We start from the raw sequence: 14,299 nt of genomic DNA, 5'->3' as shown, positions 1-14,299 counted from the left end.
CCTTGCTGAAGGAGGCGCTGGATATGGGGCCTAATTCCTTCCCGGGCCTCTTTAGTCATAGGGTATTGACGTACAGCCACAGGAGTAGATGTGGCCTTAAAGCTCTATAACTATGGGTGGTCTTTCTGTGGCTAGTCCTGTTCCAGCAGTTTCGGCCCACACCCCTGGATACCTGTTCAACCAGTTATTTATGTGACATATTTTTGCTCCCTGTCTCTCAAAAAGTTCATCATCCTATGTTCATCATCCAGGCGCATAGTCAGGGCAGTAGTTATTCTCTTGCTTCGGGTCACCTCTGGGCCATCAGGGATGAAGGTAATCTGAGCTCCCATTTTAGTTAGGAGATCTCTCCCAAGTAGAGGCGCAGGGCACTCGGGGATGACTAGAAACGAGTGGGTTACCCATCCCGTTCCTAAGTCTACTGTTCTTCGGGTAGTCCATGAGTACTGCTGGTGCCCTGTAGCTCCTGTGACCCACGATTTCTTGTGGGAGATGGGCCCAGTCGGTTCGAGTAGGATCGAGTGTTGAGCCCCAGTATCTACTAAGAACTCAACTGGCTTCCCCTCCACCTCTAGTGTTACCCTAGGCTCGGGGAGGGGTTCCAAGCCCCGTCCCCACTAATCTTCTTCTTCTTCTAGGGCTAATACTTTCTTGGAGGGCCCGGTCTTCTTCTTAGGACACTCTCTAGCCCAGTGACCTCTCTCTTTGCAGTAGGCACACTGATCATTGTCTAATGGAGTGCGGTTGCCCAGGTTACCTGACCCTTTTTTTTAGCCCTGCCTTGTGTTTGTTCCTGACCTTTCTCACCTACTACTGCAGCCAAAATCCGTGTTAGGTTCTTCTCCTGCTTACGATCCCTTTTGTTTTCTCTTTTCTCTCTCTCCTTTTCTTTCCTTTGCTCCTTCTCTTCCTCAGTTTCCCTCTTATGATACACTTTCTCTGCCTCCTTAACTAAATCCTGTAGGGTATAATCTTGTAACCCTTCTATTCTCTGCAACTTTCTCTTAATATCTATTGCTGACTGCCCTATAAAAGCCATGGCCACAGAAGCCCTTTGCCCCTCAGAGGTAGGGTCAAACGGGGTGTAGCGCCTGAAAGCTTCCATTAGGCGCTCAAGAAATACTGACGGGGGTTCCGTGGCCCCCTGGATAACCTCTCTTACCTTAGCCAAATTAGTGGGGCATCTCGCAGCCCTGGGGAGGCCGGCCACTAGAGTCTGGCGATAGACTGTCAGTCGCTCCCTACCTTCTGCCGTGTTGAAATCCCAGTCAGGCCTGGAGAGGGGGAAGGCAGTCTCAATGATGTTGGGGAGCTGGGTGGGTCGTCCAACTGCTCCTGGTACATTCTTCCTTGCCTCCAATAAAATCCTCTCCCTCTCCTCAGTAGTGAAAAGGGTCTGCAGTAGCTGCTGGCAATCATCCCATGTGGGCTGATGAGAGAACATTAAAGACTCCACCAACCCGGGTAAGCACTGGGGGTCCTCTGAAAAGGGAGGATGATTAGTTTTCCAGTTATACAAGTCTGCGGAGGAAAAAGGCCAGTACTGGAGGGGCTGAAGAGGAGCCGGTCCACCATCTGTTGCCACCGGCAGGGGCCCATAAGCCCTTAGGGGAAGGGCAATGGTGGTGTCGGGAGTTATCCCACAGCGGCTCCTGGTACCCCATGCAGGCCACATGGTGCCCTGCGTGAGCCCCAGCAGAGACTCATTAGGGGGAGCAGAGGGGGCGACTGCAGGGGCCGGCGGTTCTTCTGGCTCTTCCTGACCCCCTACGGGGACGGAGGCGGGAGGGTATGGGGGAAGTGAGTCAAGGAGAAGTTGGTCAGCCTGGGTTTTGGGATAAATCTTCTTGGAGGGTTCTGAGTGACTGGTTTTACCCCCAGAACTGGGAGATTGGGCCAGCTAGGATTTGTACGGCTGGCCGGGGCTTGGGTTTTGCAACCCAAGGTCGAATCCAGGGGGGTGGATTTTGCACCAGATCCTGCCAGACCACGATGTAGGGCTCCTGATTCGGATGGGCTCCAGGTTCCTTCTGAAAAAACAATCTCTTTAACAGCAAGAATGACAGATAGATTAAAGGTCCCTTCTGCTGGCCATCCTACATTAAAAGCAGGCCATTCTGAGGAGCAGAAGTTCTGCCATGGGCCTTTCTTGATCTCAACTGATAGGTCGCGACCTCTTCCCTTAACTTCAGCCCAATGGTCTAATGTCAGACTAAGAGGGGTTGTCACAGTCTGTCCCATCGTCAGTTCGTCCGTCATTAGAAACACAAACAACAAAAATGCTACAGACACGAGGACCCACTTACTCCACCTTGTCCGCCACAAACATGCAACAGAATCAGATGGGCGCCAATCTCTGATCCAACAATTGAACCTGATCAGCGCCCTTACCGTAGGAGACTACCAGGCGTCTCTGGCTCTCCTCCACCCTTGGGGCATCCCCCAGGGCTGCAACCTGTGGCCCTCCAGGCACGTCTACCGACCACTGTTCGGCCACTCTCACGAGTCGCCGAATGGCGTGAAACTGAAACCGAAAGCGTGCTCACAGGACCAGACCAACTAACAAAACACAAGACAAAGACAGACAACCTCGGGGTACCCCTTCTTACCTCCAAGGTCGACTCCGTGGATGAGGGGGGGGCCGTCAGATCCCGGAGGAGCCCCCAAATGTAAGACCTCCAAAAAGGAGACCCTAACTCTGTCCCATGGATCGACAGCAACCCCAATCAACAGCAGGAGGCGTCACTTGATGCAAAACACAAGAGGCTTTTATTCCAGCGCACTAGGACCCAACTCGTGACTCACGCAGGAGTCGAGGAGTCAAGTCCCTAGCAGAAAATCTTACAAGTTTATAAAGGCAGAAACCACACATCGGGAGGGGTCGCACACGGAAGGGAAAAGGGGAACAAAGCCGCCGGGAAATTCCAAAGGGGGTCTGGGTTTGCTGATAACATACAACATGTTTCACAATGTTTTACAACAGGGCGTAGATTCTGGTCAACAGTTTCTGGTAATCTTATATCCTATATATCTTAACTGTCTGAGCACTATCTTGGTCAATTTACCCTTTTACTCTCTGTTTGGGGCTGTTTCCTGGAACAGCTTTAAGGGCTTTGTTCCCATCACTGGGAGGGAGACCTTAGGGAGTTGAGATAAAACAGGCAGCTTAAAAAAATGTACATTCTTTCAATATTATGCATCTTTAATCAGATTTGTGCATATTTATCTTAAAATGTTGTTGCTGTTGTGAATGTTATCTTTTATTTTACGTTATTAGATTGAGTATATTAATGGGTTAATTAAAGGGTGATTTTGATTTTTAAATGTTTATCTTTGATTCTAGCAGTTACCAGTTTCTTACTTTAATTCTCATAGTTCACCTCTAGAGCTTCTTAGATTTCATATGTTGATAATCACATCCACCACAGATGATCACAGATTCTATCTTGTATACTCTTGTTATCTCACCATTGTTATATTTTTGCATTTGCTATGGCCTTCATAAAATGCTGAGTCATGTCAACTGGTATATAATTTTATCTGCCTTTTAATAAGAATGCTTTTTGAGTTTAACCATTAATATGATACTTGTAATATTTTTTTATAGATGCCCTTTAATGATCCCCTATTCATAGTTTAAAAATATTTATCAAAAGTTAATGAGTTCTGGGCTGGGGTTGCGCCTTGGTGGTAGAGTGCTCGCCTAGCATGTGTGAGGCACTGGGTTCGATCCTCAGCACCACATCAAGATAAATAAATAAAATAAAGGTATTGTGTCTGTAAGGTCCCATATGCAGTCCGATCCACACCAAAGACGGCCCCTGAGCGGCTTCTTCTTCCCATAAGTCTCGGCTTCCCGCCACCTATTTTCCCGCCGTCGGCAAGCCGGACCAATCAAAAACCCACACGTCACTTTCTCCCTTAACCCGGAAGCCCCAAGAGTATATATGTAAGCCTCATCTTGTAATAAAGCGGACTTCTCCGGTGACTTGCCAACCGTCTCCATCTTTTAGTGTCCATCTACAACTAAACAAAAAGTTAATGAGTTGTTTTTAGCCAAAAAAAAAATCTGTATACATTAAAATTATCACATGATTCATATCATTATTCACATTAACAGTACTTGAATTCCTGGAACGAACTTTGATTGGTAAAGCTGTATTATTTATTGGTTTTTATTCTGTAATAGATTTGTTTTTCTCATATTTCACTTACATATTTTTTAATTAGTATAATATATCTATGATTTTTTTTTTAATTTTGTATCCAAACTGTACTGGTTTTTAAAAAGATCTGATTAATGCAGCAGAGACATTTACTTAACTCCCAGTCTCTCAATCTGTTTTCTCTTTCTTTCATGGTAGGAGATCTCTGATGATATTCTGGCATACTTTCTCTCACTGTTATCTAGGTGTGGCCAGCAATAAACTGGTAAAGCCTTCACATTTCCATGAGAGATGCCTGCCACGAATCATGCATCACCGTATTGAAGCCTGATATGGTAACACTTTTTCTGGCACACTGGGTATAATGGCTGGAGTTCTGCCAGTCATATTAATTATATATGACCTTGATAATGGAGGCCTGCATACTAAAGATGGTGGTGGAAAAAGATTAGAATCTGGCTTTCTGAAGAGGCTAGAAAGCTGACCTGGCTTTCCAGCCATTAAAAGTGTGCATGCGCACTTGTGATTTCATGTGTCAGAGTTACAAAGTTCTACTTTATTTAAGCTGCTATTGCTTTAAGGTTTCAGGAACCTAATGATCCTTACTACTGGTAATGTTTTTATTCCTTTTGTTTTAGTCACTGAGATAATTGTTTATAATAAAAATTTTCATTCTCCAAAGGATTGTTAACAATCTTCTGCAAATCCTTTGGGCTTGAGTTTGTAGTTTGTTTCCTTCTCGGGAAATGAGGCCCATGATATGATATTGCAAAGTTGCTACTCTTCAAATATTTATGTAGAAGTTGATCTGCATGACCTGAGGGACATACTGTGGTGCTCAAGTAGGTACATGGCTGAGACCCTTCTTCAAGGGAAACTAGTGAGGAAAGAGACTTGACTGACAATCATCGGGTGAAGTAATTTTGGATTCACTGTGATGTTTGTGCTGAGAATACAATGAAAACAAATCACTCCCAGCCAATGATGGAGCATGAAAAGAGTGCTAAAGCTAGGTCATTTCTGCCCATCACGAGACTATTCTGTGAGCATTTACTCAGGAACCCATTTTTGATATGGTCAAGGATTACTCAGAACTTCACTGTAGTCAGAATCTCTTTTTTACCCTACTCTCCCTCTTTCAGACCAATATCATATGCTGAAGGAATTCCCTGCTTATCCCTCCTTTCATTCCTGTGATCTTTTACAGGTTTTCTCTCAATAACCATTGTACATGTTTAACAGTATTTTGGTATCTTCTAACAGAACCCACTCTAACTCAGAGTCGAGGTATTAAAAATGCAAAGGGAAGAACTACCAACTAAATAGAGAAATAATCTGCTTAGACTATCATCTAGACAATCAGGAATAAAGCCATAGAGTTTCAAAGTATGAAGTAAAAAGAGAAGTATAAAAAACCCGAGAAATTAAGAGCCACAGAAGTTGAACTGGAGTGCTGTGCTTGCAGTTGGCTGCTGGTACACTGACCATCTTGTGCTTATCACTCCTGATCAGCATAGTGTGTCCATGAAATGTCTTTCCATGGCCTCCTCTTGCAGAGTGTCCACAAGAAGTTTCCTTTCCTGGGCAGAAACAGTCCTGCTCCAATATCTTCACTGTGCTCAGTTGTTGGGAACAGTTCAGGGAATGCCTGTTCTTGGCCTTGAATTCCTTGAAAGCACAACTTCTTGACTGCCAAAAGAGCCTGCATTCCATTTTGTCAGATACTAGTACTGGAACATCTATGTACACATAGTATATTACTTATGCCATATTACACATTCCATATCACACTTGATTGTATAACTGCCACTATTAATTATCTGGTTATTAGATTATAGATGATCTGGGTCACTTAATTAGTGAATTATTGCTTAGGTATTATATCTAAGATATTTGTCATTTTCCTTAATGTTTCTTTTTGTCCTCAATTTTATTTCCTTATTAGTAATACTATACCTTATTCAATATCAATTTCCAGTAATCTTGTGAACATAACACATTTTCTCACTAGTAAATACTGGATTCTGTATTGAAGAACATAAAAGTAAACAAAATTAAACGTTCAAATCATCTGATTCTAACCATCAGTCCTATTCAACCTGATTTTCATAAAATGGAAAAATAGTTCTCAGCAAATAATTTGCAAGTATGAAAGATATTGAGGAGGAAAGAGAAGGAATCATTGTGATAATCATTGTGATATCATCTACCATTGTCTCTCAGTGAAAATGCAAAAAATATTACAGTCCATATGTGCCAAAATAAAAACTAACAAGAAATAGATTGTTATCTTTATTTTACCTCACTAAAACCAATCCACGAGGGATTGCAACAGTAACTAAAAGAAACAAACTCTCGAGACTCTTTAAGGAGGCTGAAGTGTATTTGTGTTGGATATGTATATAGGGCAGATGATAGCAGAATAAATCTCAGGTAGAGTCAATCAAATGTAGGTGATGTGTCAGAAAAGCAAGGTTTTAAGTAAATTCCACTCTTGTATCATTCCCACATCACTTTAGAACAGTATTTGCCAGTCTCATCTCCACATAATTAGGCCAGTCCTACCTGTGTTAGGATAATAATAACAGGAGAGCACAAAACACCAATGTAATAAAGAGCTACCAGAAGAAATGACACAGACCTACAGGATCTGTCATTGGGCTCTCTGCCAAAATTCCAGATCTTGTCTTTTATGTACATTGAATATAGTATGTATAGATTTTTTTTTAATTACGGAATTATATCCTTCTGGGTACATTTTTTTAATTGAATATTGACCTTACATATGAACAATTATTGTTACAGAAAATATTGGAAAATTAAACTCCATAATATAGAAAGAGGATAATATATCAAGACCAAATATGATTTATCCCATATATGCAAAGTTGATTCAACGTTAAAAAATAATCAGTGCATTTTACCATCTCAAGAACCTAGAGAAAAGAAGCATACGGTCTTCTCAATAGAAGCACAAAATACGGTCTTCTCAATAGAAGCACAAAAAGCATTTGATAAAATTCAGTACGTGTTCATGACTTTTTAAAAGTCCCTTAATAAAATAAGAAATGAAAAAAAAAAATCTTGAACTAGATAGATATATATAGGAAACAAAATCCTGCAGTTCATTTCATATTTACCATTAAGATGGGTTCAAGGCAAAAATGTGTAGTTTTCCTAACGTTGCTCACTGCAAGTCCTAGCTATTGCAGTAAGCAAGAAAAAGAAATAAAAAGCATTGAGCTTGGAAAAAGAGAAAAAGATATTTATTTACAAATGGCATGATGGTCTGCAGTTAAAATTCTTGAGAATCTATAAAACAGTTACTAGAACTAATGGTTGAGTTTAGCAAGATCAAACTCAATATACAAAATAGACAAACTCAATATACAAAAATCAATTTTTTTCAATATACTAGCAAGGAAAATTAGAAACTGAAATTAAATAAAACTGTGACTTAACACCAAAATATGAAATACTTTATGATAAATCTCATAAAATATGTACAAGATTTGGATGCTGTGAGCTATAAATGTTCACTGATTGGAGGAGTCAATATTGTTAAGCTAATTTTCTTTAAAAATGTTCTACAGATTTGATGTTTTCCCAGTTAGCATAGCAAAAGCCTTTTTCTGTGTGTGTGTGTGTGTGTGTGTGTGTGTGTGTGAAGATCCATCAAAAAACTGATTATAAAGCTTATGTGAAAAATATGAAAAAGCTAGAATAGCCCCAAAATTGAAAAAAAGTACCCTAAAAATTGATAGACTCATTGAATATGATTGTAAGGCCTTCTTTAAATCTATAAGAATTAAGACAGGTAAAGCAAAAGCACACATATATAATTCAATGGAACAGACCAAACAGTCCAAAAATAGACCCATATGTATATGGTGAGTTGATTTTCAACAAAGGTGCCAATGCAATTCAATGCAGAAATTTCTGTTTTTAATAAATGTTGAAATAATTAGATAATCATATGTAAATAAGTGAAGCTCAACCCATACTTCACATCATAAATAGAAATAAGCTCGCATAATCACAGATATGAATTTAAAACTTAAAACTACAACATTTCCCCAAAAAAAGCATACTAAAAAATTTTGTGACCTTGGGTAGATGAAGATTTTTAGGATACAAAAAACATGAACCATAAGAAAAAAAAAGTGCTAGGTAGGATTTCATTAAAATTTTCTACTTGTCAAAAGTAGAAAAAGTCAATGAAAGGATAAACCACAAAGTATGATAAAACAGTTGTAAAACACATATCTCATAGAGGACTTGTATCCAGAATGTATGACAAACTTACAAGAAAATAGGAGAATAAAAACACAAATGAAAAATTTAAAAAGTAGCCCCCAAATTTGAACAGCTAAGAAGGTAAATTAATAAAAAGAAGCACATGAAAAGAAATTAAATCTTATTAATCATGAGGAAATTGAAAATTAAAACTGCAAAAAGATACCACTGCACATTTAGAATAGCTATTTTTCTTTTTCTTTTTTTAATTAAAAGGAAGGATGGAAGGGAGAGAGAGAGGGAGAAAGAGTGAGAGGGAGAGAGAGAGAGAGAGAAAGAAGAGGGAGAGAGAGAGAAGGGAGAGAGAAGAGGGAGAGAGAGAGAAAGAAGAGGGAGAGAGAGAGAAGGGAGAGAGAAGAGGGAGAGAGAAGAGAGAGAGAGAGAAGAATCCTGGCCATATCAAATATCAGCCAGTACATTAAGCACTGGAACTTTCATAAATTGTTGACAGGAATGCAAACCTGTACAGTCACTGTATAAGTTCATTCTTCATTACTTTGACAAAATTGCTGAGGCTGGGTATTATAAAGAAAAGAGGTTTATTTAACTAGGCAGTTTGGAGGATGAAAGTCCAAGCAGCAAAGTGTCACCTCTTGCAAGTCTCCCTTAACTATATCAGCTCATAGGGGATGGCCTCACTATAGCCAGGAATACATGCAAGAGGAAGGGATCACATAATGGATGGGAGGATGGGAAGTCATAAAAGCTGGGAAGTGACCAGGCTAGTTCTTCAATAACAACCCTCTCTTAAGAACAATCACAGGGTCCCACAGGAACTACCTTAATTGTTTTCAATAGCACATCAGCAACAATCTAAGGACTGCCTACTGGGCCCCACCTTTTAAAGGTTCCACTACCTCCCACATCACAGAGAGGACCAAGCTTCCAATATATGAACTCTTGGAAAACAAACCACATTCAGGAAAAATAAAAATACATAAAAACCTGTACCTAAATATATGCAGCAGCTTTATTTTAAAGGACTAAAAACTGGAAACTATTTAAATGTCCATGAATTGATGAATGATATATGATTGTATATCCACACAATACGTTACTTAGAAATAAAGTGGAACAAATGATTGACTTATGCAAATACAAAGAGAAATTAAAAATGCAGTATGCTAAGTGAAACTATTCTGACTCAAAAGGCAATATACTCTGTAGTTTCATTTATATTGCAACTTTGGAAAGACAAAGTTATATCACCGAGAATCCAATCAGTGGTTGCCATGGGCAAGGTGTGAGGGAAGGTGATTGATCACAAAGGGATATGAGGGGATGTTTTGAAGTGATAGAAACATTCCAGGAGTTGGGGGTTAACTCAGTGGTGGGCACAGTGGCAAAGCACCTACTTAGCATGGATTGAGGACCTGAGTTGGATCCCCAGCACGAAAAAAGAAGAAAAAGAAAAAAAAAAAAGAATTCTTTATCTTTATCATGATAAAGTTACATGAATGAATGCACTTGTCAAAATTCATAGACTTGTACACCAAAATGAAAATTTAACTGGATGTAGCTTGTGCCTCAGTAAGTTCCATTTGAAACACGTCAGTCAATGAATGATGAATAAAAGTGTAATTTTTACATTTGCTTTTGGCAGATACCTCAAGGCATAGCAAACTTGGATGAACGCAAGCACTAAAACTGGGAGTGACTTGTGACTGGTGTCAATCCCTGAAACAGTCAGTCTATATGCAAAGTAGCCTAACTCCAGGGTATGACGTTCAGGGTTCCAACACTAAGTGCCAAGTCTCCTAACCTTGGTGGCCTCTAGACTTCCACTTTGGTCCCTATGGTTTGCAAGTTGGTCCAAAGTCCTACTCAACTTTTGCTTCTCATTTGCCCATTACTGAAGTGGCAGCTGCCCTTAGGAGAAACTGTCCCCGAGGACAGGATTCATTTATCTGGTTATTTTCTTTTCATTAATTTTGTTCCTGCTTTGTTAGCTATTAGGTATCTTCAATCAGAGTTAATAATAATTATAATAAAATTGTCCAAATTTTCTAATCATTCCCACTGCAAAAGTTAATTTTCCTGTTCCGTCATTGTACACAGGAGCTCTGCCATTTTGCTTTGATTATCCTTTTCTTTCTTCCTTCCTTTCTTTCTTTTACTTTCTTTCTTTCTTTCCTTTTTTTTCTTTTTCTTTCTTTTTTTTTTTTTTTTTTTTTTTTGTTACCAAATAAATATTTTATTTAGAGACAGGGTCTTGCTAAGCTGTTTAGGACCTTGCTAAGTTGCTGAGGCTGGCTTTGAACTGGAAATCCTCCTCCCTCAGCCTCTAGAGCCACATGTGTCACTATACCCAGCCTAAGTATCATTATTTCTAATCAATAGAAAAGAAAAAGTGGGTTTCCAGGACAAGAGTTTTTTAGAGTTATTTTTGTTTCACTTTTTCATATAATGACATCTATTTAGTACCCATCCATTAAGTAAAATAGTCTTGACCATACATCTATAAGGGAGTTAGAAATGTCTCTGCAGATATGGAGTCTAGGAAGATGAGACACAACCTGCTTTTGTAAATAAGACCCACCCAACAACATTCTAAATTAATATTTTGGTTCTTATACCTCATTGACTTAAACATTTGCTCATTTGAATCCTTAAAATGATAAACATTTTTTTCTTTACGTGCAGTGTTTTTTATATGATAAATTTCAAAAATGTATCCTATAATAAAGAATGTCTTTCCGAGCTTAGCCTTGAAGCAATCTCATGGCTTCTGGACTGTTTCTCATCCTAGAGAGCTGTGCTCAACTCCCAATTCCCAGGGTTTAGCATGTTTTGTCTGCAGTGGTCCTGCTGGCCTGAGGTGGATTCTTTGCCTGATCCTGACATGCATTTATGCATTAATTCCTGAATGGGCAACACCACCTCCCAAAGCAACCCCTGGCTGTCTGCCTGAATTTCTGTGAGTCTGAGTGAACCTCCTCTTTCTGTTCCCAGTCAGAAGTCACCTATGGCCTGGAAGGGAGAGGAGACAGCTTGTGCTGCATGAGGACAGTTTGTGCAGCTGTCAGTCCTGAGAGAGCTGCCTGATGGTTTTTGGTCTAAACGATGTTCCGAGCCAGGGGTGAAGCAGTAGGGAAACTGATTTCCACTATTTCTGATTACATAAAACCAGAAGTCATTTGGTTTTAATTCTTAGATGACAGAAAATTTATAGATTCTAGTATTAGAATACCCTCACATTAGAATATTCTTGTTAACTTCAAAACCAGTTTTGGTGACATGAAAATTCATAGTTCCTGACTTTTGAAAACTATTTAGTGGGAAAATAGGGATAAGCTGGGTCAACAAATTCTTTTTGAGACTTCCATTTTAAATAAGAATATTGTTGTGTTTGGCTATATTTTACATTTTATTTTTTCATCACTTAATCCTGAATTATTTTTATATATTTCTCCAAACTCTGCAGCCTCCTTCATCAGTTCTAAGATCACTAAATGTAAGCTTCCCTAATGTCCATAGTACTCGAACAAGCAAGATTAACGAGATCGAGAGCAGAGCATTGGAATTCAAATTGCATAACGCATTGGGAATGATTAAGTATCTGACAAGTCATATGAATAATAGAGAAGAATTAGAAATACTTTGCACTGGTTCTCTCGAAAATTCATGAGACCACATCACATGCACCAGAAACCACATTTATGTCAGTCTGTTAAAGTCTAGAATCAAGTTTTTAAGCATAAAAATGTGACAGAAATAGGTATGTAACTATGTGATTTCTTTTTGTATGGGTGTTACATTTTATTTTGCTTTTAAACCCAATGAATTAGTTTGATGTTTTATTTGTGATAAAAGGAAAAAAAAAAAAAAACTTTAGGAAAATTTAGCAACAGTGCATTCCAAAAAAGGGTAAAAATTTAGCAAATTTTCAACTTTCTCATTATGTTTCGATGTTATAATTACATCCTCCAGAATAATAATTATGATTCATATATTACATATATCCTCACCCTTTTGCAGCATAAAACATAATGATGCTTTCTAAGATAGCAACATAAATAAAACTTCCCACTCTCTATCTTCAGGAATCACTGTGACATCGCTCCAAACTAGACACTCCATTAAATTGATAAGTAAATAAATTAAAAAGACCAGCAATCTTTCCTAATTTATATGCCGCTTAAAGTTGTCATAAAGCAAACCTTGCCTGCAACATTTCCAGGCACTTCACTCACCTAAATTAAATAAAATTCCCATGCTTGATAAGTAGAAGATACTATTTATATATATTTATAAATATCTGCTTCCTTTGTAAATGGCTACATTAGCTTCAAGTAAAGAAACCACAGAAAAGGCACCATTGTTCCACATTCTCTCCAAGTCTATGGACAACTGTGCTCAACACTCATTGACAGACTCCAGCCTTCATGTCTTGGAAAAGGAAGTTCAGAGGCTGCCAAAGAGGACGACACAGCTCTCTATTCTGGTCTTTGAACGTAGTTTGTTTTCAGTGATTCCTTCAGGCTTTGGTTTCTTATTTGGATTTTGCTTGCTCCTCTCTGAGTTGGAGGGTTTGTGTGTGTTTGTGTTTTTGTACTAATGGAATGTCTTAAAAGGCTATCTCAGCAATGAAAATACCTAAGCCCTTGTTTTTTTTCTTCCAGAACAATATACCACTTCATTTTCCTAAGGCTCACTCAGCTTTTGTGGTTTTTCACACGTGTTCCCGGAGAATGTTGGCAGATCTGGGGTTTTATGAGGAGAATTGCAACTGGGGTTTCTTCTTTCAAACTTTACTCACAGAGAAGTTTCTTTGCACAGCTCTTGGGCTCAGGTCACAAGCTCTCTTTGCAGCATGTCAGGAGCCACTTAGAGCATTTGTTCAGGCTGGAATGCCCTCTTCTCTTGGAGGCTGCGCTTTCTGAATGTGCTGGGCTTTTAATGTGATGTTGAAATCTGTTCCTGTTTGACTCCTACAGCTGGTTTTGATCAGGCTCCCCTGAAGAGGAAGTTTCAATTAGCACAGTTCCAAATGTGCTCTGGAGGTATATTTTTATGACTACTCAACTAATAGCACTCTTTGTTCCTAGTGGTGTGTGACTCCTTAACAAACACAGCCATTTGTGTGAGTCATGGAGTGACTTTATAGCAAGGCAAGGCTTTGCCAAAACCAGAAGAATGAGACAGCCAAATTGAATTAGTGGTTGAAACACATTAATTTATGCTAGATAAATGTTATTGTGGTCCCGTGGGCAAGTACTCAGGTCATAGGCTTTATGAACTATTTGCAGCAAGTGGGCTTCCTGGCAGTAAATCAGCCCCAGAGCAGGACTCTGCAAAGGACTTAGAAGCACTTACCCTCTCCTGTTCCCTTAAATGGTCTCTGTCTTTCCCTGCTCTTTCCATTGAGACAGCTCGCCATTTTGTACACATTTTGTGATATTTAACATATAAGCAGTTGGATTAATGATTTGTGTAGGCTTTGCCTGACTCTGGTTGAGACATGGCCATCTATTATGCCCATGGCCCTCGCTACAGGCAGCTGTGTGTTTATCATTCCAGACGACAGATCTCTGTGGGTACAGAGCTCTGGCTGAGCACCAGCTTTTCAGAGTCCGTGCAGCTGTGCCCTAAATGGAATCCTTGATGTCTCAGACACAGCACACACAACCAAGTCCTGACAAGGCTGTTTCTCTTCTGGGAAGGAATTAGATCCACTTAAGGCTGGATTATTTCTAGAGTAAGAAAAGTAGAAATAAGTGTTTTCTGGCTTCAAATTGTGGCAAGTGAGAGACGATGCCAAGAAAGAATTATGCATAAATGATAGTGTTTAAACTTGTTTTTATGTGTTTAGATGTGTCTCTGCCAAAAAACTGACA

This window comes from Sciurus vulgaris, assembly GCF_902686455.1.
Source record: "Sciurus vulgaris genome assembly, chromosome: 6".
NCBI classification, from domain to species: Eukaryota; Metazoa; Chordata; class Mammalia; order Rodentia; family Sciuridae; genus Sciurus; species Sciurus vulgaris.
The sequence above is the reverse complement of the archived record's forward strand: the minus strand, read 5'-3'. Positions refer to the sequence as shown.